At 43.4% G+C, this 24,587-nt stretch overlaps 1 protein-coding gene across 8 annotated transcripts in view; it reads right to left on the bottom strand.

The window, feature by feature from the left end:
• PHLDB2 (pleckstrin homology like domain family B member 2) overlaps positions 1-24,587 on the bottom strand; it is a 111,480-nt gene that overhangs the window by 70,840 nt on the left and 16,053 nt on the right. The window lies entirely within an intron of this gene.

The following is a 24,587-nucleotide window of genomic DNA, read 5'->3' as shown; positions in this document are numbered from 1 at the left end:
GGAGAGGGGGCTGCTCTCCGCCCTCCCAGCTCCGGAGGGGAGCCGGGTTGCCTCCGTGCCCTGGTGGGGCGACCGTGCCGCTCACCCCGGCCCGGGGGTCACACCCTGCTGCTGCTTGCCAGAAGCCTGCCTGCAATGTAGTCTTACCTGGAAAAAATGCACGTGTGCCCGTATGTGTGTATACATTTATATATGTGTATACACACAGGGCCCCCGAAAGACCCCTGTGTGGACCCCCTGCATCAGCGAAGGCTGCACGCAGGTGGCAGCTGCCACCACCAGCATTTCGCTGTCCCAAAGCGGGGAGCGGGCCGGTGAGCTTGGCCGGGCCTCGCTGGCGGGGCTTTCAAACCAAAGCAAGCGTACAAACCAACACGGGCTCGGCCAAGCGTGTTTGCCCGAGCAGCACGCCTCGCCTGTCCCGTGTTTGGCGAGCGGCTGGGCGTGCCGATCCAGACCCCTTCGGAGGTCCCTGCTCAGGAGGCTGCTCACTGCCAGAGGCAGCGAGGCTAACCGCTGGGTTGCAGCTGTTACCGAGAGAAACAAACAGGGTGAAGAGCCTCCGGGGAGGTATCGTCCCACCCCTGGGATCAGTGGGTGCTGGGAGCCCAGGGGGTATAACGAACCTTCGCTTCCCGAGCACACGTATAGCGTCAGCTTGGTGAGGAAAACTCCAGCGATGAGAGATGCGAGCCAGCCTGGAGGGCTGTGCTCAGGGCAGCGAGCCAGAGTATCCTGCATAGCCGTCTTGTTCCGTGCTGTGTGGCCTCGTCACTGTGCCCTTCCCCGTTTGTTTCCCAAAGAGGAAATTTGGGGCTCACAGCACGTACCTGCTGCGCAGGGGTCCTGCGGGACGAGTCGAAGCTCACACGGCACTCGGCAGATGCAAACCGCTACCGCGATCGCTGGCTGTTCCCATCCGCCGTGGGGAAATGGGGCTCGTTGTGATCCGGTTCCTACCTTGCGTATTCCAGGGGATGTTTTACTTGGCTAAAACCGCTACTTTACCACAATATAAACTTTGTAATAACTCATTAAAATCTGGAATCTCTATAGTAACACCCACAGTACCAGAGAATATTAAAAAAAAAAAAAAAAGAAATGGCCTTGGCTGTCCTGGTGTCTACTGTAGTTTACGTACAAAAAGACAATCTTTTGAGACTAATTAATAGGGCAGAACCTAGATGAGCTCTTCTTCTGTGATGCCTCCACAAACGTCCGAGTGCTTCATTTACTACTAGTGTTGAACCTGGCCCTTCTGTTTTGTCCACTGAACAAGCAAAAAGGAGTACACACGGTTAAAAAAATGAAGGCATATATGTGTAACGAATGCAGAGTTCAGGACATGCTCACAGCTGGAAGAGGCGAGAATGACTTTTAACCCTGCCACAGCCAGAGCCAAAAGCAGCCAGCCTTCCCTTCATCTCACGTGGTCTTCCTTTTCCTTTCAAGTGGGAAAACTGTAAGTAATAGTCTGCAAAAATCTCCCTAGGGAAAATGATGCCTAATAGTACGGAAAGGAGTAACGTTGCCCTTGTGGTTAAACTGTTGCTCTGAAGGACTTTGGATATGCTGGCTGAAATGTTCCTTTAGTTAGCTCCTACACAGTAGGTGAGGTGGCAGCAAAGCTGGGTCAGGCAGAGCGTGTGTTTTCCCTCATGCGTTTTCCCTATGTGTTTCCCCTCATACATGTATGCTGGGAAAATTTTATCCGAGTCAGTGCCATCTGTTTCTTGGCAGCAAAGGAGAGAAAAATAAGGAATAAAGCTTATTTCTAAAATAACAAGAGGTACTCAAAACCAGCCATAGCTGAGGCCCTAAAATAACTTGATAAGTTGGAATGTCTAACAGGCAAGAGTCTGGCAATTTAAAAACAAAAAAAAAAATGCTCCCTTGGACATTTTATGAGTAGGAAATACTTAAAAATTAGCAAACAAGTGAAACTACGAAAACCAAAGAGCTGAAAACTCTTGTTGGAACAAAAGCAACAATACTACTATTAAAGAAAGTCAGGAAAAAGGGTATGGAAACTTGCACGAGAGCTACAAGTCGTAGGTGGGTTCAACAGTCCACCTAGCTTTAACTGTTTTCATGGCAGTTGCACGGCTACATCAACTGTATTGCATATCATAGCGGCTTTTAAAATTCTCCACCCCTGAGTATGCAAGCATGCCCAACAAAAGTTTAGTTTCCATGGCAATTCATATAAGTAGAAATCAAATGTTGGAATGTTTGCAAAACGTATGCTTTAATCAGGAGCATTGAAAATGGTAAAAAAATACTTCAGTGCCAACAGGGAAGGAGAGATCTCTTCAGAACTGAAGTCACCTCTGAGCAGGCACCTGCAACCACAACCTCTACATTGCCTGGTCCCTCACCTTTACAGATTTTATCCACATCAGGTGCGGACATGACTGCATTTCTGTCAAATGAGCCAGAGCCCACAGCGGGGAGTTGGTTCAGGCTTTATGCTGCCTGCAGGAGGAGAGACAATACCCAGCCTGACAAAGTCAGTTGAGATAAAGCTGTCCGTTGATGACTGGTTCTAGTTACACCCAGTCTTTTTTTTGGTGGCAAAACTGGTCTGGTTTCTTCCCTTTCCTGCCTTAACTATTCATTTGGGTTCCCAATCTATAGTTTGTGACCTGGTTTGGTGGACTGACGCAGTTATTTGTGAACACCAGATCAAGAAAACGATCCAGGTGAAACCTCTTCCATCCCTGCACCTCTCCCCGTTCTGAAAAAGGTCCAACAAGTAGTGGAGTGGTTGATGAGAAGAGGAACGACATGACCTGAGCAGCTGTGCTTGAGACCAAGCCTGTTTCTTGAACTGGCATCACCAATACACCAATGGATTATTAAATTGCACTGTTTTTGAACAAACATGCGGCAACAAATGAGCTTGTAAGGATTCAATGCTTTGCAGCATGTACCCAGAACATTTTGAACCACTGCCTCAGTGAAGAAACCCAGCTGTTGCTTGCTGTTGCAGAATAAAACTACACAATTATTTATAGCTCAAAAATAATAACAATGGTCACAACCAGAACTTCTGTTGAAACTTCAAAGTGAGCGGTGATTCTTCTGTTGTGACTTCATCAAAGACATTTTGAGGCTGCATTCTAGGTACTGAAAGAAACTTGGTTTTTAAGGCTCGTTGGGAATCTCTGCAAAATAAAAAGGCAACCTGGAGCATGACTGCATTAATCAGTACCATTCCCATGAAAAAAATCACACCCAATAGTTACACTGGTCATCCAAGTTAAAATTGAAAAATCTATTAATGCAGCACACAAGTACAGAGGTATATCAAACAATAATAAAATAAAGTAAGCTGAGTTTCAACCAGTGGAGTGTCCTTGTGACTTGGCCTGAAACTTTCTTAAACTGTCACACAAGAGCTATCAAGAAGAAACTGCCTGGGGAAAAAGTTACATGAGTAATCAAATCTCATGCTCCAGGGCACAAGTCAATTGCTGGAAGGGTCAAGAAAGGAATTTCCTCACTCTCTTCCTTTGCACAGTTGTACACAATTAACTGGGTTTTAATTGCAAGGCAAGAAAGCGGTTACGTTTTGCATTCCTCTGAATCATCAAGTGCTGGCTGCTTTTGCAGCTGAACTCAGAGCTTAAGAGATGGGTCTGGTACTGTGCGTTCTGTTGCACTTTTGTGAGCCTTTGCCTGGATTTGCAGTGCAGTTGGGAGGTCTGCTCTTGCTTTGAGCTGACTGCTTAGCTCAGAGTATGGCTGCACTGCAGAACTACCATTAAAGTGAGGACTCGACTGATTTAGGCGGTTAGTTTTCTGTTAATAATAAGTAGCTACCTTAAAAATGGTTCTATCAATAAACTACACAACTCATAATGACTCATTTAAGTAGCAGCAATGTTGTAGCCGTAATGGCCTGAAGATATAAACAAGACAAGATTTGTTGGAAAGGTAACCATTTTTATTAAAGCAACTAGACCATTTAGTGCAATAAAAGATCATGCTATTTCTTCTTTAAATGGAACATTTTAGTAATCAAAAGGATTTTTTCTAACACAGGCCAGACATTGCTCTGCTGCAAATCGCAAGAGCACTACCCTATTGGCTTGTGTATGGCTATCTGTCTTTGCAGCTGATTAATTGCTTCCCTTTGCTAGAATCAGCATGCTTCTGTGAATGGGAGTGGCTTAGGGCTTAATTAGACAACTCTGATACTGCAGCTAATCTCACCACGGTGCTACTAAAGTTTTTCTGTACACAAGTACGTTTTTGATGCATGATCTGTGAGCAAACATGTTGAAAACTCCAAGCACTAGGTCTACAGGCAAAACCTTGGTCCATGCTCCTCATAGATGTTAAGTCAGTAGGCAAATGGTTGGCAGAAGACATGGTGCAAATGCCGTAGCTACACTGGTTTACAATTACAGTCACAGATTAGGGCAGCAACTCATTTTGTACTCAGTGGTTGGATACCAGGGTATCTTCATCCTACAGTTGCCCCTTCTAGACTTATCTTTTTCCCAGCAAGCAATAAGCTGATTCATAAGTTCCGGTATGCACTTAGTTTAGGACCTTATGATTTGCCTCTGGAGCCAAGCCAGGGAACTTTTCTGTTCTCCTTTGGTCTCTATCAAATCTGCACGCAGAAGTCTTTTATATGTCTACAATGTGGTGGGTCATGTCAGTGAGATAGTACCTTCTTTAGTAGGAAATTAGAAGACATCTAAAAGTGTTTAAGCCGCTCGTCCAAGGTTACACAAGAAATCTCAGCAGGACCGAGGCATTGAATGCAAGAACCCAAGATACTACTTTAATTTCACAGTTAACCTGTGTAAAGATAGATCTCTGTGTTGAAATAAATACTCATTTGGTTTCTTCCTCCTGCAAAAAAATATTCTGCCCCTTCAGGTGAAACTCAATTAATTAGTACAGAGTCAAAAAAGGTAAAACAACACATTTCTACCAAAAGGAAAGATGATCGCCAAAACTTACTTCATCATGTTCGGAGTCATTTGGGCTGGAATTGATGTAGTGGCTTTCATAAAGGAAAAAGCTCCGCCTAACAAAGTTTAGATAAAATATATCCTCACAACTGATTCATGATGCTGCGTTTGCTGACAAGTTTTTATATGTGCATTGAGAAGGGTTGTAGAGGTTTTTTCTTAGCAGATGGCCCCCAAATGTGGAATTAAGTCCCATTAGCAGCACAAAGGATGACACAGTATCGCTACTACTTTCCTGCACTAATAGAGGCAGAATAAGATGCAGAGATATATTTTAGCCTCAGCTTTCTGGGGTTTTTCTCCAAATAGGGGTGGGATGAAAAGCAACTGAAAAATATAAATTATAACAGTTTTCTCCCTATGTAGCCCTTACTCAAAACTGCCTTACGTGCTTAGACAAAATATACAAACCCCAAAGATAAACAACCTGAAGATGCACTAATGCCCAGTGCAAAATCAACCTAAACCAAAATAGTAGTCAAGTTACAACCCACCATCTAACCTTCCCACTGCACTTGCACCCCCTTCAACAAAATCCTAAAAATATAGCAGGGTGGGGGAGAGAGTCGCAGAATCAAATACGTTCGGGTCCTGTCAGAATGTGCAAGGGAAGGGGGGAGATGGACCAGCATCTCCCTGCAGGTTTTTAACTGATGGGTACCGTAGGAATCTGGCTCCTGAGGCCAGGACAGCTTCTGTACCAGGCAGCTTGCTGGCATGCAAGGCACGGTATGGCACATAAACCTCGCATATGCCCAGTGCCAGATTAATCTGTATCCTGTTCTTCCCTTTCCGCCTTATGTCAGGCCCATTTTGGGTTTATACCCTGGGGAATAACGGGGGACCATCCTACCGGTAATGCTGTTTCCCTGTGCCCGCTGTTGGATCTGCCACCTCTGTCACGGGGTCTGTTGGCATGCCTGTAACAGGAGGGCCCTCCGGCAGGCAGGGCAGGGCTGAAGCCGTGGGAAGGCTCTGGATGACTTTGCCCTCCACACCTGCCGGGAGGCTGCACACTGCTGGAAGAGCTGTTGGTGCCGTCAGCTTACTCTGAAGAAAGTAAAGCACTTGGGTATTTCAGATTCAAAGCTCCGCATCTCTCCGCCTGCCCAGCCTGCAGTGGCTAGGGCCCCTGCGTTTTAACCAGAAGCTGGAGCTTTACGGGGCAACACCTCAGCTAATGGCACGAAGGTAAACTGAAAAGCAAACCAGCTCAGCTATCCGGGGAGTATGAAAACTTGGGAAATGCTATTTTACGGGCGCTGGACCATGTACAGCCTGCCGATTTATGCACGTACTCTTGTCTCCGTTGCCCACCTGAGAGCATCCGTCTCCGTCCTGCAGCGCTGCTCCCAGCAGCCTGGGTAGCCTGTTTGCGAAGAAGCCCTAGACAAGCTCTTCAGTCTGGGCTTGCACTGCTGTGGCCACGGCACCACGTGCTTCCAATGAACTTCCCACTGACTGATGTAGGATTAGGCCCACAGGAAGCAATAAAATATGCTTGCTGATCCCGGAGTATCACAGGAAATTAACATATGACAATCTTTAACACATTGTTTTAATAAATTATAATTTTGTACTGTAGTTTAAAGACCACTGTGAAATCTGAGATAGGCAGCTGGGGGTGGTCTCGCTTCTTTTTCATAATGCCTTGTTTGCACATTGCATTTTTTTTTCCTTCCTCTTTGTACTACTGAAACCTTAAAACAGTCGGGGAGGCATCCCAGCGTTCGTGAGCAACAACCTTCATTTTGGTTGCAAGCTCCCCAGACCATCCTGTATACTAGAAACCCATTCTAACCAAGAAGAGAAATGCACTATTTTAGTGATACACTTTGCTGACAGGACATAAATTAGGTAGCAATATGAAATGGGGACGCAAAAGTAGCCCGTAGGAGCCAGGCGATTAATGCGTAAAGAGAGGAAAGGGCTGACAGCGGATCCTCATTAGACTTAGGAACAGTTTGTCATTAGCGTGCTTTTTTAAACCTCAGAAGTTTAACAGGAGAAAAATGTTTCTTTATGCCTCAGATCTCCTCTTTAGTTAACAGAGGTTTCAGGTTCCCCCTCCCCCCTTCATTTCTGGAGAGGCTGCCAAGTTTTCCCAGAGCTAAAAGCAACAACTTTCTGTTAAACGTTACTTCATGCTTCTGGTATTAATCTAATAGGAGGCTAGATGGGGAGGAGGGGGAAGCGGCAATGAAAGCTGATTTCCTGCCATGCAGTGGGAAATCCATAGAAAATTCAGATCTAACACTAATTTTAACAGCTGGATGGCTGCTTTGGCTTTTACTTGCCATAGGAACATGCAACTGCATACTTTTTTTTGTTATAAAAAGAAAACAGACGTCAAGCAGAAGGCAAAATAAAAAGAAGGCTTGCAGTTGTAAATACCCTGATTAAACCATCCTATTCAACTATGCTAGAAATATCAACACATTTTACAAATTGCCTCTCATTTCTGTTAACATTTCTAATAAGAATGTTCATGGAAACAGAAAATATACAAGGAAATCGTCTTGCTAATAAGCACTTCAGCAAATATTTACTTGGGAAGTGCTCCAGCAACCACTTTGAAAGGAGTCTTAGCGGGTTTGAGAATCACGCAATCGGGACATTGAAATAAAACTCCCCGATGGAGGTGAAAAAATCATAGCAAAAAGAGCAGATTGCAAACACTCGACATACAAGTTAGAGACAACAGTCCTGGAGCAGTTCCTGGCCACATATATAACACACACCGAAGAACCGTTAGCAGCATCTCTCTCAAGCATGCAGTGTGCTGGTGGATAACTTCTTCTATTCAGCCTCCATTCTCTGCATAAGTTCTTTATTAGGAAGGGCTTGACTATTTATTCTGATAGGAATTGTTGGGAGGGTGATGGCCACAAGTGTAGTCCTTTATCTTGACTATTAAAAAAATGGTTTTTTCCTCCTTTCATGCTTTTTGCTCAGCCTTTGCTCCACCTGTTCCTCACACGCCATATGGCTCAAATCACGACATATTGCAGAAGATTTTTTTACATTGATGCAAAGAAAGCTTAATACAGTACACATGCTGAAACCGAACCCTGTTTTGTAGATAAAGCAGGGCTATAGCTTGTTTGTGCATGCTGTGTATACTAGGAAAGATCCTTACCGCAGATTATCTTGATTTTAAAGCTTTACCTGCCCACTGATGCATGCGATCAACAGAACGTGGCAGCTGGTTTTTATGTCACTAGCTGCAGCCGGCTGTTAGACTGAAAGTGTTAATAACCATTTTCATCAGTCCCAGGCTTGCGTTAAGCAAACTGGAAGACTCAAAGACTCTCGGGGGCAGTGATGGCAGAAAAACCCCAGAAGCTAACACCCAAAACACGAAGTAGAAGCTACGCTATGTGAGCCAGCGGGCTTCTTGCGGGGCAGATAAGCACAGGGCTGGAACATTTGATAGCTTGAAGTACTGATGGGCAGGAGAGACACGAAAAATAAAAGCCTTGAAAACAAGTGAGAGAATGAGAAAAGTTGCTGGGGGTATCGCATTAGAAAGAAGTTTAAAGAGATGGAGCTTCTTAGGGGTGCAGTACTGCTGAAAAGGCAGAGACGTCTAAAAAGAAACCTGTTTCCAGTTTCTTTATTCTGTGTTTGTAATAAAACAGGACATTATGCATAGTTTGTAAGTCAACAAGACCATTGCCATCACTCCCTCTGTACTCAAAAAATTCCAGCTGGTATCAGGTTTTCCTTGTAATGGAAACAAGCTGGCAAAACTTCAAAGATTTGATAACAGCTTATACAGAGAAAAAACAGCAACAGTTACTTATACTTCACTATTAAAAATGTTGTTTTCACCTCTCTCTTTTTTTTTTTTTTTTAAGAGAAGTTGGATAGAATTTGGCAGTGCTTAAAATGGTGCCACTTGTATCTGGTCACAACTCAGGAAAAGAATGTGAAAATGTAGCTGTACTGGAATTTGTTTGGGAAAGGTTATCTAACAGCTCAACTTTCATCAAATATGCCGTGGCCAGGGGCTATGAGCACCATGAAATCACTGAGCTCAGTCGGACAGCTTTTAAATGACTGAAAAACTGAAAGGGGAGCTTTGAAAAATAGGGATATATGTATACCCTATCTATTTCTTTATTTAAAGGCACAGAAATCACCCAACCCTGATAAACATTGTCTTAAGAGCACGAACACTCCGAAGAACCTAGGAAACTGAGTGAAAAAGTGTTGAGTAAGTGGAAATAAGCCTTTAAATGATAACTTGATATATCAGATTATAAATTTGCCTTTGATGGACAAATCAGTTTCAAACAATTCCAGCTCAGTCTTAATGTTGCATCTTTTCTTTTCTAATTTTTGACCACAGTAGGATTGTAGGTTCAGTTTCAAGACTGTCCTAACTTTCCATGTAGTGCCAAATGGCATCTGTACAACGTTAAAGCAATGTGATCCGTGCCACTTTGCAGAGATTTAAGGATTATGCTGGGTCTCACAGTAACCAGAGGCTGAGTATCTATATAAGTAAAGCATTTTTACTTCTCTGGAAAAAATGTTTCTCTTTTAAAAAACATTACAGTCCCTCATTTCTTTTCTTCCTCCTCTCCTTCTTCCCTGATCATATGCAACTGAAGAAACGGCCTTTGTTAGTTTTTTCTGGGCTGGCAAGAAGCCCAAAGATCCAGCTGACAAAAACCTCAAGTCAGCAAATCCAATGGGAAGAATGTCCTTTTCAGAGCCCCCGTTTCACAGTCTCCCTGCCACGGAGCATCTCAATAGCACCACACAGAAGAGCCTTGCATGGCCCTTCTGTACAAGGTGAATCATCCTTACTCTGTTCCTTTTACTTAAGTAATTAGCTCTTGTTACCCACCCGTTGCTGCCCAGCGTTTGCACGCAGAGCTCCGGGGGAGGCCGATGCAACAGCACCGGTCCAAAACGAAGCTCCCATCGGTGGGTTCAAGGAGCAATTACAAGGCTCAGTGGATCGGCTCCTGCCTCTCCCACCCCTCGTTACGCCTGTAACGTGGCATCCTGTACTTAGAGGGAAGCAGCTTGAGAGGGCTGTGTTAGCCTAGACAACGCACGGTCAGCAAAAGGTCCCCGGGTTAAATACGCGTGCGCTGCTGTAAGTCCGAGCCCGCTACCGGATCACTGAGTTTGCACCAAAATTTCTAACGTGAAAGAGTCGAGGATTTCACAGAAGCTGCTGGTTCGCAGTGGTCAGTAGTCAGAAAAACAGGTGCTGCGAACAAATTTAAGGGTCTATCTCATGCATTAGTTGGATAAGATGGATTCTGATTTTTTTTCCCTGAAGGAATTCAGTGCTTTTTAAGAAAACAGAGAACATAGTAAATAAAGACTTCACCAGGCGGCACAGCAATCTGCACTACGGCTTCACAGCACGGAAGTGGTTCATCCTGCAATCAGAGCACTTCATATAATGTCAAAATAAGCACTTATTTCTCATGCAGTTTTCTTTCCTGAGCCTTTCCTTAGCCGACACAACAAGCGAACACTGTTCTTTCTGCTCTTTCTCCTCCCCTTTCCTCAGCGGTCCTTTGGTATTTACCTCCTCTCATTTTGGATTTCCTGTCTGCACCCTAGGGAAAGGATTTTCCTGTGAGAAACAAATGTCACACTGCTGATCTCTTTGGATGCCAACAGACCAAGTCTATCCTCCATGTGAAGAAAAGCTCTCCTCTACGTGGTATCAGAACAGTACTGCCCTCAGATTACTTTTTTTCCTGACCCATTTTATTTGGAACTCATTTTAGAGAATTAGCTTTCTCGTCCCTAGTAGAGCTGCTATTTCCATGTAGTAAATTAAGATGGATGCAACTGTTTTGGGTAAATGAACACCTAAACTGGACTAAATCTCAAAATTAAAACCAAACATCAAACATTTTGAAAACATACCTACTTTCTTTAGGGTCTTGCATAGCACGTATCTTTTTGATTACTGTATTTGAGGTTTTGGTCTGAGAGGGGGAGAAAAGCGAGGGAGAATACTCTGTATTTCTTCAGCACATGTACAGAGAGCAGGGCACAGCGACTCTGACAGAAGCATCCAGATATGGTGATATTAAACATATGCAGATATTTCTGAAATTACGGAAGGTGTTTTTTCATGAGGGGGGAAATCTTCCTGGCAATTCACACCTAATTATTCATGGAAATGAAAGCCACCAGTAGGACATGGGAGGAAAAAAGCTCTGCATCTGAGCAGCAAAAGTCCCAGGAGACGTGTCTGCTCAGATGGTTGGGACCCAAAACTTGCTTCACCTCAAACACAGGTTAGAACTTTTGTCTTTCCCAAGTGACCAAAGAGACCAGCAAACCTTTAGCCTCTGGGCTGGATCATGGCCAAGGGTGCTGAGCTCCCAGGTGGCTTGCTGACAGGCTTTGGAAGTGCTTGGGAAGGACAGGGGTGCCACCTCTCTTCTCTGGCTCCGCAGAGGCCAGAAGACATAAGGCAATTGTGCTGTGAAGACAGAAAAGTCATTTCTGGAAGATCACCGGGGAATGTGTTTATGCGCATGCATGCGCAAGTACAAGGTGTGCATGCTATATTGAGTAAATGTAATACCAGCAGAGTGCAAAAGTCTGGCTAAAGAATGTGGTAGGATATATTGCTTAGTGCGTTTTCATTTAGAGATCTTCAGGGCATTTGGTGCTTAGGATGTTGAAAATGCCTTAGACCTCTTTGCTATCCTCTTGTGGTACGCTATAAGAGATACTAGATCGCCATGATTCCAACAGCCTGACTGTGGCAAACAACAGTCTGTGGCTTTGAATGGGTTGTACTATATATCTTAAAGCTGTTATAGAGCATTGGGGAGTGTTTTGTGGCTTGTGGTATATGCAGAATGGGTGATTTGTAGACCTTTTGGTCTACCAGCTGGTCTAACCAGCTATTACCCCTGTGCTTGTGAGGCACTGGATAGGATGACTCTGGTGGCTTATTCCATGTACGGTGTGTGGCATCTCACACTGCTCACTATTTTGTGAGAAATAAATAATTGCCTTCATTGTATTCTCACTTCGAAAGTTGACTAAAAACTTCTTTATTACATATGAAAGGATTTTCGTGTACAAAAGTCTAGAGGTTGAACTCTGGGTAATGCGTTCAGGAAAGCTCAGAAAAGCCAGTACTCTGGCCAGTGCATCCGCCAGAGAGCTAGCTGGGGTTCAGAAGAATGCAGCAGAATTATGGACAGCCTTGCTTCAGTTTTACCTTAAGCCCATTCGCTTTGCATTTTCTGCAATCTACGTGTAAGAAGAATCTGAATCTAAACTTAGTGATCATTCATGGGACTAATGAAAGTCAGATTCAGACAGTGCTTTAATAAAAGTCAGACTCAGTTGTATGGGAAATTACGTGGAGCCTGCAGATACTTTAAAACCAGAGGAACTATCTGTGGAAGGCACTGTTTAGATGCTCTTGAACTTTGTCTCGGTTGCAGCCCAAACTCATAAAGTAAGAAATCTCTTAAGGTCATGCTTATAAATAGACTGTCAATAGTCTTTTTCAAATAAAGACATAAAGGACAACCTTCCTGTCACAGCCAGACAACCCATTCACATGCTAAATCTTGTCAACAAAGCAAACATTGTGAAAAAAATCTGGTTTCTTCTAAGCGATGAGATAGGTGAATAATGAAATAAAGCTCATTCAAGGGAGAGACCGTGGGGGAGACTGTAGTAACCGGAAAGATGAGTAAAGGTTAACTGTGATCAAGCTGACCGTACAATAAAGAGAAAAAAAACCCCTCCAAACCCAAGTGCAAGTCTCACTTTGCCAAATTCAACTCTGTAGCAAGTAATTATTTCTACGTGGAAAGCTCCAGTAGAATCTACTTAGGCCAGGTGGGCCTGGTTTGTGTTTTATTCTCACCTGGCCTTTCCCTTTTAATTGATGTTCATTTATATTTTCCAGACTGAAAGAAATCTGAAGTTGCATGCCCTATAAAAGATTCACTTGCTTAACTGCAGCTAGAAGCAGAGATACCTGCTTCTTTGCCACTGCAATAATGAGGAGATCCATCAGAGCGTTACCATGTTCTGAGCTGGTCAATATTTCGGCATCATTTCTCTCTGGCAGATGGACAGATGTTGGAGCCTGGTACTGCATTTTTCTGATACAAAGCCTTCTGATTTCAGGGCACCTCCTTAAACACAAGTTCTCACGTATCAGTGAGAACTTCAGAGCAGGTAACACCTTGCTTGCTTGGAGCTCCAGGTGCCTGACTTCTGAAAACTCAGCTTTTATTCAGTCAGGCAGCAAGTATTTATTTTGCTGGGACTTTCTTGATGCCTTCTCTGCGTGCTGCTCCGATGTCTTTCTGGTTTCTCTTTCACATAAACAACATTCATCCACCTGCATGTTAACTCAGCCTGTTATCAAACCCTCCACCTACACAACACATTCTTAAACAGCTTTGTACGTACCCTCATTTTTGGGGTGGTGGCTCCTATTGTTTCAGCTATCTATTCCATAAAGCTTAATTGCACTTTGCAGTTGACTCAAATGAAGGGTGGTTGTTACACCCACTACCTTCAGCAAGACTTCATGCAACTGCCAGCATCACAAGATGTGCATTTTTAGTACCCAGGCAAGCCATTGCATTTATGTCCCTCAGAACTACTCAAGAGGACGCTAACCACTGACAACAAGTTTTCTCAGGCACACAAATCTCTTCCCATAAAACTTCCAGAGCTGCAGACCACCTTCTATCTTCCTACAGTAAAGAAGCCCTGTATTTAAACGCAGCAGCTCCCTTTTCCTTGACAAAGGTAGAATCTGAGTACCGCAGGAAGATGGCCTATTCCACTCTTCCTCCTGCCCTTTAAATCACTCTCCTCTCCCCAGCTAATTCCCTTTTCCAATTAAATCTGCCAGCGGGCTGTTCTCTTTGCTGCAAGAGCAGGATTTTCCCTTACTGTAGATTCATAACTTTGTGAAACACAGCTCTACGCATTTCAAAATTAACCTGTATTGTCAGCTAGCCTCAATGTGGTAAGACACAGTGTAGCCAGAATATCTTGGGGGGGGGGGGGGAAAGGGCATTTTTACCTTTCAGTCAAAGCTGGCATTTTTGGCAATGAGTAGAAGCTGTTTTCGTACTCTGGAGAGCTCTTGACAATGGGACACCCACGTCCAAGTTCCTGCTGTGTTCGTCTGAGAAGGTCTGGAGTAAAAAACCTCTGCTCCAAGTTAGGCAGAACTACCACTTTAAAGTGGGATGCATCCTGTGTCAGGTCAGTGTCTGATCCACAAAAAAAAGTTCACAAATTAAAACATCCCCTTAGCATCCAAAAGCAGACATTAACACAACTGAGTTAACGAGAAAAATATATATGTAAAACAGAGTAACATTTCAAGCAGTTCTCCTTTCACTCCAGCATGGAATAAACAAATTCCAAACCTCCAGCGCTGCTAAGGAGCAAGCATTGTGCTCCAGCAGCAACAGAACCGCAGCACGGGTGGCAACGGAGTTCAGGCAGAAACCTTTAGGCTTCCACTCTTCGTATGGTATTTCCAGACTTTTGGATGGTGCTTCAGATACGAGTCTCCTAGGAACTGACTTCTGCCAGCTTGGCACTCCCCACCTCGTTCAGGTTTTTCTGCTGCCTTTGCTTCCTGGGCAGAGGCTGACAGGTGATGGAACGAGGACCGCTGCCCCTTGCAGAACTTCGCAAAGCGCAGGACGGTGCTCTGAGCGCAGCAGCAAGCTCTCCTCCCTGGGCCACGTGCCCTCCTAGCGCGGCTGGTCCCCCACCACGATCCTGCCCTTTGCAATCATCTCCTTTAGCACGGCTTCCGAATGCTCACGTCTAGATTGGGCCAGCTCCCAGGCCGAGGAACAACCCCCGTTTACCTAACGACACCATCCTGGCCTAGAACAAGGATGTCCTTTCTCTGACCCATTTGACACAGGAAATTTATCAGCTTTGGAGCTTTTCCACTTAAAACAGAGAGGCTTGCGTGAACGCCGCTTGCCAAGACCTGCTCCACAGAGCACACAAAGGAGCACAGTGCCATGGAAATAAATGAGCCGCTTCCTTGCACAAGCACGGCGGTATTCTTCAGCCTGGTGGTCATGCCCTGGCAGGAACCTCACCTGGCACCTATTTTTGTCAACCAACAGGTCGTAACCCAGAGGCAACACGCTGTTGAGAACAGACACAAGCTGTTCACAGGAACAAAGAAAACTGAATGCATGGGCAGGCTTTGGAAATCCCATGGAAGTTTTATCTGATGAGTGATGAGCAGATTGCAAAAACGCTTAAGTACTTCTGGGAAGTACCAGATCCCGTAACTGCTCCGTCCCAGGAAATTGCCTCATCATTAGGCAAAACGGTCATGCTACCTCTTGCTTTTTTCTCTGTGGCTTGATGAGTCTTCCTTCCTTTCCTGGCCAGATCATGACTCCGCATCCACAGGTGAGGTGGAAAGTGGCTCTGTGCCAATTCGTTTACTGGATAAGCCAATTATCCTGCACACGAGGGGTAAATTTGAGCTGCCTCAGGCAGGGGAGGAAGCTCATGCTGAATTGATACTCCTCAGCTGCCGGATGAGAGGTGGGCACTGCCGCAACTCGGAAGAGAACAGCAAATCCCCCGTGTATAGAGAAAACGCAGGTGCCCGAGCCCAAGGCATGAATCCTGATTTCAAATAATCCCTTATTTCAAAGCTGTGAGCGTGCAATCAGCCTGGGAGAGCACAGGAATTTGTGTTCTCGTCAACAGCCTTCCCTTGGCCGTTTGCTCTCTCCAGTAGGCTACAAAAGCCCTTTTTGGGCACCTGGACCAGGACTGGGAATCGCAGTACAAGCCCTGGCTTTTTGAAAGTTAGGCATGTTGCAGCTCAGCGTTCCCATGCCTGGGCTGCTGCTGTCTGTAACAGCTTGCGCTGCAGTGCAGACCCGCAAAGGTTTCACGCAGGTGACTGCCAGCTGGGAATTTTCTAACTTTCAAGTGCTCAGTTCTCTTTTAACAAGATTTTAAAAACACACCTTGATATGTTTCTAAAATAAAGTTTAAAAAAAGTATGGAAATGGTATCACACAGATACTTCAGAACTTAGTACGGACCTCTAATCCCTGGGGTTAATGGTAAAATACGCTTGTGAGCCAATGTCACATCTCTGCTTTAAAGCATAAGGTACTAATACTTCCCTCTGAAAGGTTCAAAGAATTTGTATCACGAGCATGTGCATTTCCCAACGTAAGTTCAGTAGCCTTCGGTGAAACATCCCATAAAATTCAGCGTGAGGCACGCATCCGTTTACTGAATAGTTCATCCTTGGCTTTTGAAATTCATAACATCCTAAACAAACGGAGCCCTTAGCGTATATATTTTAAAAGAGCCCTGAATGCATATATTTGTACCTGCTCTTTCTATAAGAATACACTGCTCCCCAAGGAATGGCCGACAAAGCATGGATCCTTACGACGCTTTAAAAATGGGCCGTCTAGAGGAGAGTGAGCTTTTGCCATTCAGTCACGCACGAGCTGGCAGAGGAGAGGGGGTAACAAAACCAGCTGTTCTACCTAGCTGGCTCGTCAGCACCTTGTCCCCGTAATTAGCCGTGCCCTCTGCAACCTCTTATTAGGCCAGCTGGCCTAAGAAATACCAGCATCTCCTCAGAGCTGAAAAGTGGAGAGTCCCAGTCAAGAAATGGCGTAAGCTCACCTTCACAGCGACGTGGTAATCCTTGGTGCGAGTGACCCGCGCTCGTCAAGTTTAATCGTCACTTTCTGAAAGCCGGGGTCAGGACGCAGGACTTCATTGATGAAGACGTACTAAACCCCGTCCGGCTCCGAGCACACACACTGAGGCTGCGGGAAGGCAGAATAACCGTGCAGACCGAGCCAAGTCACACTGATATTGTATGGAGTCTATTTGGAGGCTTGGCCTCAATTAGCATATAAATGAAGTGATACATGCAGTCGCAGCTTGCCAGAAAACGAGACAGAATAATCTCCCCAATTTGGCAGCTCTCTAGAGCATTTAGTTTGTGAATGAAGAGCCAGGCGCACTTTGAAGCCAAGCTGGGTCCACAGCTTACAGCCAATTGACTTTACATGGTGAAAACAGGTCTTGAGAAGTCGTGAAGCAGACCAGCACTTTTTCTGCTCTTAAACTGAGTTGCTATTATAGGAAAGTGACTTTAAAGATACTCATCACTGTCCCAGTAGACTGACAGCATTTCACCTATTGCATCCAGAGGCCCAGATGAGCTGTGGTACGACCCTCCCACTGCAGGCATCTAGCCATTAACAGAGTGCTTGATTTTATTCCAAGTAAAGGAAAAGGAACTGAAAGTTCACAGGAAAAATGATACGGAGGAGATGTGACCACGTAGCTGCTGAGCTTAGACGCAGACAGAAATTTTACTTACAGATCTTTATGACGGTAAGGAATAAGGAGACAAAAATAGAAACAAAGACATTCAAAACTGGCACACAAGAGCACAGAGGGAATGAGTAGTTGTATTTATTTGTATAGCCTATGCAAGCCTTTTAAGGTATTTCAATTAAGGCAGAGGGAAGAAGGCTTGTGTTTTTGTATAAATGCCTTTCACATTTATTAGGGTTTAGTTTTCCTTCTTTAAATATTTTCAATTGTCAGGGGCTCAGCTCAGATGCAAAAGCAAGGAAATCTAAGCACAAAGGCATGCAGATTTTTCCAAGAGCAGTGCAGTCTTGCTCCTATAGCTACGTAGTCTACTTTGGGGAGGATCAAATTTCTAGGGGAAAAAAGCAAAACAGATTTAAACGTCGGTAAAATGTAAAAGAAAAATCAGTGCTAGGCTAGGATGGTCTTTTTTCTTCAGACATTTTAACTCTGGTTTAAATACACTGACTTGAAAAAAAAAATAATCCATTCTCCATTTACATTAGCAAGCACAGTCAAGCCTAGCTTGACTATACACGTAGCTGTATCTTGTTTCCCATCCTGGGACAAATGCTTCTTTTCATTAAAGGCTTGGAGTTACAAGAAAATCTTACAGGTCTCTCAAACCTCTTTGCGTCCTTCAGCTAGCTTGTAGTTTCTTTGTGCATTGAGTTTGTCCCTTCCCCTCGTTTTTAAGCTCCAGTTTGGTGCTTTCCTATAATGCCGTAGCAGCTGCAATCTGGAACTGCACAGATGACTCATTCTTTGCAAACGTCCCGGGCCTGCTGCTCAGCTGGGCTGAGGTAGGTGCTGCGCTCCTGCGCTCCTGCCCGTTTCACCTTGTAGGCATCTGACCCCATGGGTTCCTGTAAAAATCCACAAAGTCACTACCTGGTCCTGGACTTGCTTTAGCAGTCAGGTAGATACGATCCCATCTGTTCACGACTAGGAAAGCCATGATCTGAACAACCACTTTTTCTAGGACATGAAATAGTCAAACAACCTTAATGAAAAGCAGGAATGACAGTCTGCTTGAGCAAGAGCTGGGAATTTTAACAACTTGCAAAGAAATGTGTGACATCCAACTTGATTCGGTGCAAAAAAATTAGATTAATGTCACAAGACAAGAAACATCAAAATACAAATACTCCTTGAAAAGCACCCCTTGCCCCTTTCATTAATGTTACCTACCCCTGGCAATCTGCTTTCCTGGTAAGCCATTTCTGGCACAGCTATTGTGTAAAGGGTGGTTTCTGATCTTGCACTCTGGAAAATATCCCATTCAAGTTTCAACAAGGGAGAAGTACTTCATTGAGGAATTAGCATTTGTTTAACCCACCCTCACAAAAAAAAGGAGCAAAGTGGTTCATCAAAAAAGAATATAGCAGAATGAAATAATCCCATGACTCAGGGTTGAACCAGAGTTATGATGCAAATCTACTAGTGACTCCAACTTGCATCTGTTCAAATTAAAGGGCAAAACTGCTCTAATCTTGTTAGGTCTTGCATATTCTGATACCACCACCCGAACTGGAACAGCAACATAATTTTCCAGTTGTCTCCACACTTTGCTTTCTTGTGGTCAGAACCTAAAAGTAGCTCTGACAAAAAGAGAGGGCTGCTTCCCAAAATTTTTGCTTTGTAAATATATTTCTTATTCGTGCTTCTAGGCACATAACATCACCTCCAGGATCGTGAACCTTTTATGACCATGACCTATAGCTTGGAAATTACAGTTTATCATGAAATGAAGATACTAACTCTGTCCTCAACTCACCCACAAAAGGTCCTGCACAGATTACTTCATTAAATCTTGTCTCTGTCTCTCTTCCCCCACCTCAAAAATGCAAAAAGCAAAGCAACGTGTCTTAGTAGAGCAGGAATAATGATAATTACGTGGAGCTTTTGCTTGGTTTGTATTATCTCAGCGCTGCAAGGTCCCAGCTCTGCTCACAGGTGAGGAGTCTTCAGGGGACCAGCTCTGTTGGCTGAGCCCTTCTGCATGCTCCGTGGCGAAATGAGACCACGCAACGCAAGCATCATTGTATAGGCTTAAGCTACCTGTCTCAAATGAGTTAAGTAATAGGCTGCAAAGGAAGTCTGGTACTGAGCTACTGATGCTCATTATGGACTCCATTACCGAGCACATGACTAATGACCTTCGCAGAAGACACAGCCTAGGGACATACGCGCCTCACGGGTGTTACACCATGGACAAGTGCCACACACCTCTCTCTCGTCTGATGCAATTTCCAACCTCTGGCTCACCCCAATTTTAATTGCTTCCTTTGCTGTCCAAGGAGCAGGGAAGCAGCAGAGGCATGCTGGCAGGACTCCCACCACCTTCCCGGGGACCACTGCCGGGGCAGCCTGTCACACGGTCACATTGGTCATCACCTTCCTCTGCTCCCCTTGATGGCTGCCAGAGCTGCATCCAGCCCTGACACCAGCTCCTGCCTCTGGTGCAGCTTCCAGTTCGGAAAGTGTACGTGGTGAACAGTTTGTAAGCCTTAGCAAAGCCCCAGCTGGTTTTATTGAGCCTTTCTGTACCTACTGCTTGTAGAAATGAGCGTTAAGAAAGGTCAGGAACAAGGCTGATTTCTCATTCAAAAGGAACTAGCATGCAAAACAAAGATCTCGGAGAAGCTAACAACCTTCTGTGAGGTTCAGCATAAACTACAGAGACCAGCTGCAAAATAACAGTTGGATTTCAGCTATAAACAGACTGAGTTTTACAGCGGGTTTATATATCTATTTCGGTGAAGTTATTTATTCTACAGGAAAAATGCTATTTGTAAGGCCCAAGGAAGGCAGGGGGACGAGAGGAGAAAAGGAAGTCCTGCTTGTGTTGTTAGAAGAAGCTTCACTTCTAGACTCAGAAAGGGGCTCTAAAATAAACATTTCACAAAGCTACAAATTTGGAAAGTCTTCAAGAAAATCATGCTTTTTTTTTAAAGAAAAAAGATCTCGCATCTCTGCCATCAGGATATTTAAAACTACTTTCCTGCCTTTAAAAGCACACCCTGCTTTTTGTTTCCTGGCTGGGGGTGGGGGGAAAAAAAAAAAAAAGCACAGATACAGAAATTACAGCCCAAGGTAAATAAGAATAGTATGTGTTTTAGTATCTGTGTGAGGCAGTGAGGTAAATGGAATGAAAACCGGACTGAATGTAAAGAAGAGGAGAAGAAAGAGAGAGACTGCCCAGGTCAAAGAATCTTTGAAGATTTATATTAAAAACTGTTAAGACAGGAAAATCTACCTGAAGCTGTAAATTCTGTACAGGCTTAAAACAAACTGTATATTTTAAATGAATTAATTTCACGCAGTAAGTTGCTGTGTAAAGGTAAAGTCCACACTGAAACAAGGGTGGCTCTAACCAAAGGAGGCTTCTAAATGAAAACAAGCGATATCTGTCATCTTTATCTAGTGTAAAACAAGCAAATACTAAAACATGCCATTTCGCATACTATCCTATTTCGTCCCTCTGAGAAGTCCAGCTTCTTCCATAGCTAAAAATGAAAAGCAGGCTCATTGGTTTCTATAAAAACATTTCAAGTGAAAAACAAAAGATGAGGTATTTGGTTTTTATTCTCAGATTTCACCAAAACATGAATGATGACAAAGTGGTCTGGAAACCTAATCATGAGTAACAGGCACCCAAACAGCACCAAGACAGGAAACATTTCCAGAAGCTCTCAAGCCTGTAGGACCCAGGGAAACCAGCACAGCTTCACTGAAAGACCTTACTCGTTCCTTCCAAAGATGAGTTTTGGAACACCAGGAGCCACAGGTTGTAGGTCTTAAGACTGTGCCAGCCGCTAATTTGTCAGTGACTTGGTTTCCTCTCCCACCATGACCTATTCCACAGACATTTGGTTGGGTTTTTTTTTCTTTTCTTTTTAACTTTTGATCAGTTTCAACAGTAACATAATAGCAGTGAGGTAATACTAATGAAAAAAATAGAGCATTGTTTGCTCAACAGGTCCTAAGAAGGTGCTGTCACCTCAGTCATTCAAAAAAGCTAGCCATCTATTCACAATGCAAAATGAACATGCCAATAAATGTGCATTCCCTCTCTGAAAGTTATGAATCACGTTATCAAAATATTATATATTGCCCCCAGGTGAAATAATACCAAAATTAAAACTATCAGCATGTCTTAGAGTTCACCCTACAAGATACCAGGCACTCTGCTCATCTAGCTGAAAATAGTTACCTGGACCTTAATGGGGAAGACTAAGATGTATTGCTTTCTCATACCAGAGTTTTTCATCATAATTGTAGAATTTAATTTACAGTGTGCATATTTACAATTTTAAGTAGCATATTTTGGCTTCTCAAGATCCAATGACAGCCAGTGACCAGTACAAGTCCTATCAGCTTTTTGCTTTCAGGTCCCAATTTTAACAAATGCCCCATTATTTCTGCTGCAGAAAACAGCAAGCAGAAGAGCCTCTGCCAGAGGCAGGAATGCTTTTAGCAAACCAGGCTCACAGAAGTTCTCCACTTTGCACGTTCCCAGACTCAATGCCACAAGAGGAGGTCAAAACACAAAATCATAGAAGTACTGTGATTTTGAAATGAAGGTGTAATGAGCTTCACTGGCCAATAAAAACATTTCCCCATCTTTTTCTTTACTCAGTACTGTCATTTCTTCTGCACAATTTGATTATTTCCTCAGAAGCTAAAGTAGTCTGTGATGGATTTTGTGCCTTCAAAGCACCCATGCAAAGGTAGGCATATAGCTATGTTGTTGGAGGAACCTAACTGGGGGCCTAGTGAGAAGAGCTCTAAACCTTCTGCCTTACAAGATAAGGTTTTAATGTTGAATTTGTCCCTTTGATTGGGGGGAGGGGATTTAGGAGGTTGGATTTGCATTTAAAGAATGTAATATTCCTTTAACATTAACTTAACCTAATATTTAAAATCTAATCTTGTGTTCTTTTTTCCTCTGGTTCTTGATTTTATTCTCTCTCCTGTATTAATCATGACTGAAGTCTTTTTCTTGTTTAACATACAATAAATACCATACAAAAATTGCTTTACCCTCCTATTTCTGTCATTTGTATTATACACGATATTTAATAATTTAACCCCAGAGCATGCTCTGCACTCCTGCTTCATGAATTTTGATGCACAAAGAAAATTCTTTTCTTACTCAGTATTAGCAATAGAAATGAGTATTAGTGTAATATAGTGTATTCACAGAAATACACAGGTTTGTGAGAACTAAAAGCACAAATTCAGATTAAATTTGATAAACCATTTTACGCCAAATACCAAAGAGCACAAGGACCAACAAGTTAGTTTTGTCTGCTGCTCTTGATGGACTTTGAGTGCTGCTATGAGAAAGAAAAGCAAACCATGGAAATTTTTTAGATTCACTTTCTAGAAGGCAAATTAATGACGCTTTAACACTGCCTAGCTTGTTCAGAGTCCATTAGAGTCACATTTCAGAAGGATGAAGTTCCACGTTAGTATCTCCAGCAGCAAACCTCTGATTTTTATCTTCATTCAGACAAACAGCCGTGATGCACACCACCCAAACAGCTGTGCTGCTGCTCAGAAAGGGGCAAACAACCAAGCAGGGATTCTGCCACGAAGGACTGGCCCCAGAGAAATGTTAACATCAACAGAGTGCCTTCAGTTTGCAAGAGCTGACATCCCACGTGGCTTAGGTGAATTTTAAATGTTATCTTTTATCTCAGCACATCAGCTCAAGGTGTCTCCTGCTAGGTCTGGGAAATTCGGTAAAGTGAGAATATGTGCAATCAGGGACTTGCTTGCAGCAAATAACCCATTTTCTATGAACCATTGTAAGGGTTGTAATGGGAGAATCATCCAGTATTTTACCAGGTTTTTGGGGTTGTTTCTTTTTGTTGTTTGGGTTTTGGTTTTTTTGGGGGTGGGGTTTTGGTTTTTTGGGGGGTAAAAGAATAGCAGCTTTTTCTATTTGGTTTTAACTAGCAGGTTGTCCTTTTAGAGATTAATCCAAAATAAGACTTTGCCATTACCATTTTTATTTAAAGTCTTCTTTTTCTCTGGTTACTACTTCTAATGCTCCATGCCTGCAACTAGGCTGTTAAAACAAATTTAATTAATGGTGTATGATGCACCCATGCCTCTCCAATAAGCAGCTTTTTGGTTTTTTAAACATAGGTTTCCACTTACCGTTAAGTTTCAGAATGATGACATTGGAAAGATTGAGACAGTGATGTAATTACTTCTGGATACCAGTGACTCTGTGAGGGATGGAAGATTACTTTTTTCCCCTGTGCTAATAATTTTCTCCCTCAACCACATCATATACCCTCACGGAAAGACTGCTACCGCCTATATATCCCTTTGCCTTATTGACCACCTGTGGCTGCAGCAATATTCAGCACGAGACTGTGGCACTTTAACCTGCGTGCTCAATGGATCATCAGAATTTGTTTGAAAAATGATCCATTAAGACAAAGCATCGCTTTATACGATGAAGAATCACATGCTTAATTGCCTTCTCTGAACAAGCAGAGGTAATTGCGAAGTATCTTGTATTGATGACTCCTCTACACGTAGGCCCAAAAGCAGAAATGAGTGAGATGTATTCAGTATGGGACTACAGAAAGCAGTGACTCTGCAATCAGAGCTGTTTTTCTTATATGAAAAAAGATTACTCAACCAGTGCTGACTGTTTAAGAAGCAAAAAAGGACTTCAAGGAGCAAATGAGCAATACATTCAGCTGAATATTGTTGCACTCCAGTGGGGAACAGCAAAGTTTTTACTATTAATTGCCTAATCATACAATTTATGCCTCAAGTATAGCAAACCATTTACATGGACCATTCAGAGATGGAGCCATTTGCCTACAGCTGAGACACAGCAGGAGTTTTATTATGCTCGTGTACATCAGACATTTCTAAAACATCATGCAAAGTTGTACAACTATCCAAGGAGGTCTCAGCTAGGGTAAAGTTTCATTTTATTGCCTGATATTATAAAGCTGTATTTTCCTCCTCAGATCAGAATAGCTATATTTTCCTCCCCAGGTTAGCAGGACCTAACAGCAAAACAGTTTTGATTTCCAAAGGTTACAAAGAGACTTATATAATTATATATCCTGCTTAGCTTGTAGTTCAAATAATTAACCCTGAATTTTAAAAGCAAATGAAACAAACATGCCAAGAAGCTACACAGTTAAAATTCTTGCAAAGTTTTGAGCCTGT

The sequence above is a fragment of the Mycteria americana genome, chromosome 1 (genome assembly GCF_035582795.1).
Source record: "Mycteria americana isolate JAX WOST 10 ecotype Jacksonville Zoo and Gardens chromosome 1, USCA_MyAme_1.0, whole genome shotgun sequence".
Classification (NCBI taxonomy): Eukaryota; Metazoa; Chordata; class Aves; order Ciconiiformes; family Ciconiidae; genus Mycteria; species Mycteria americana.
The sequence above is the reverse complement of the archived record's forward strand: the minus strand, read 5'-3'. Positions and strand labels throughout refer to the sequence as shown.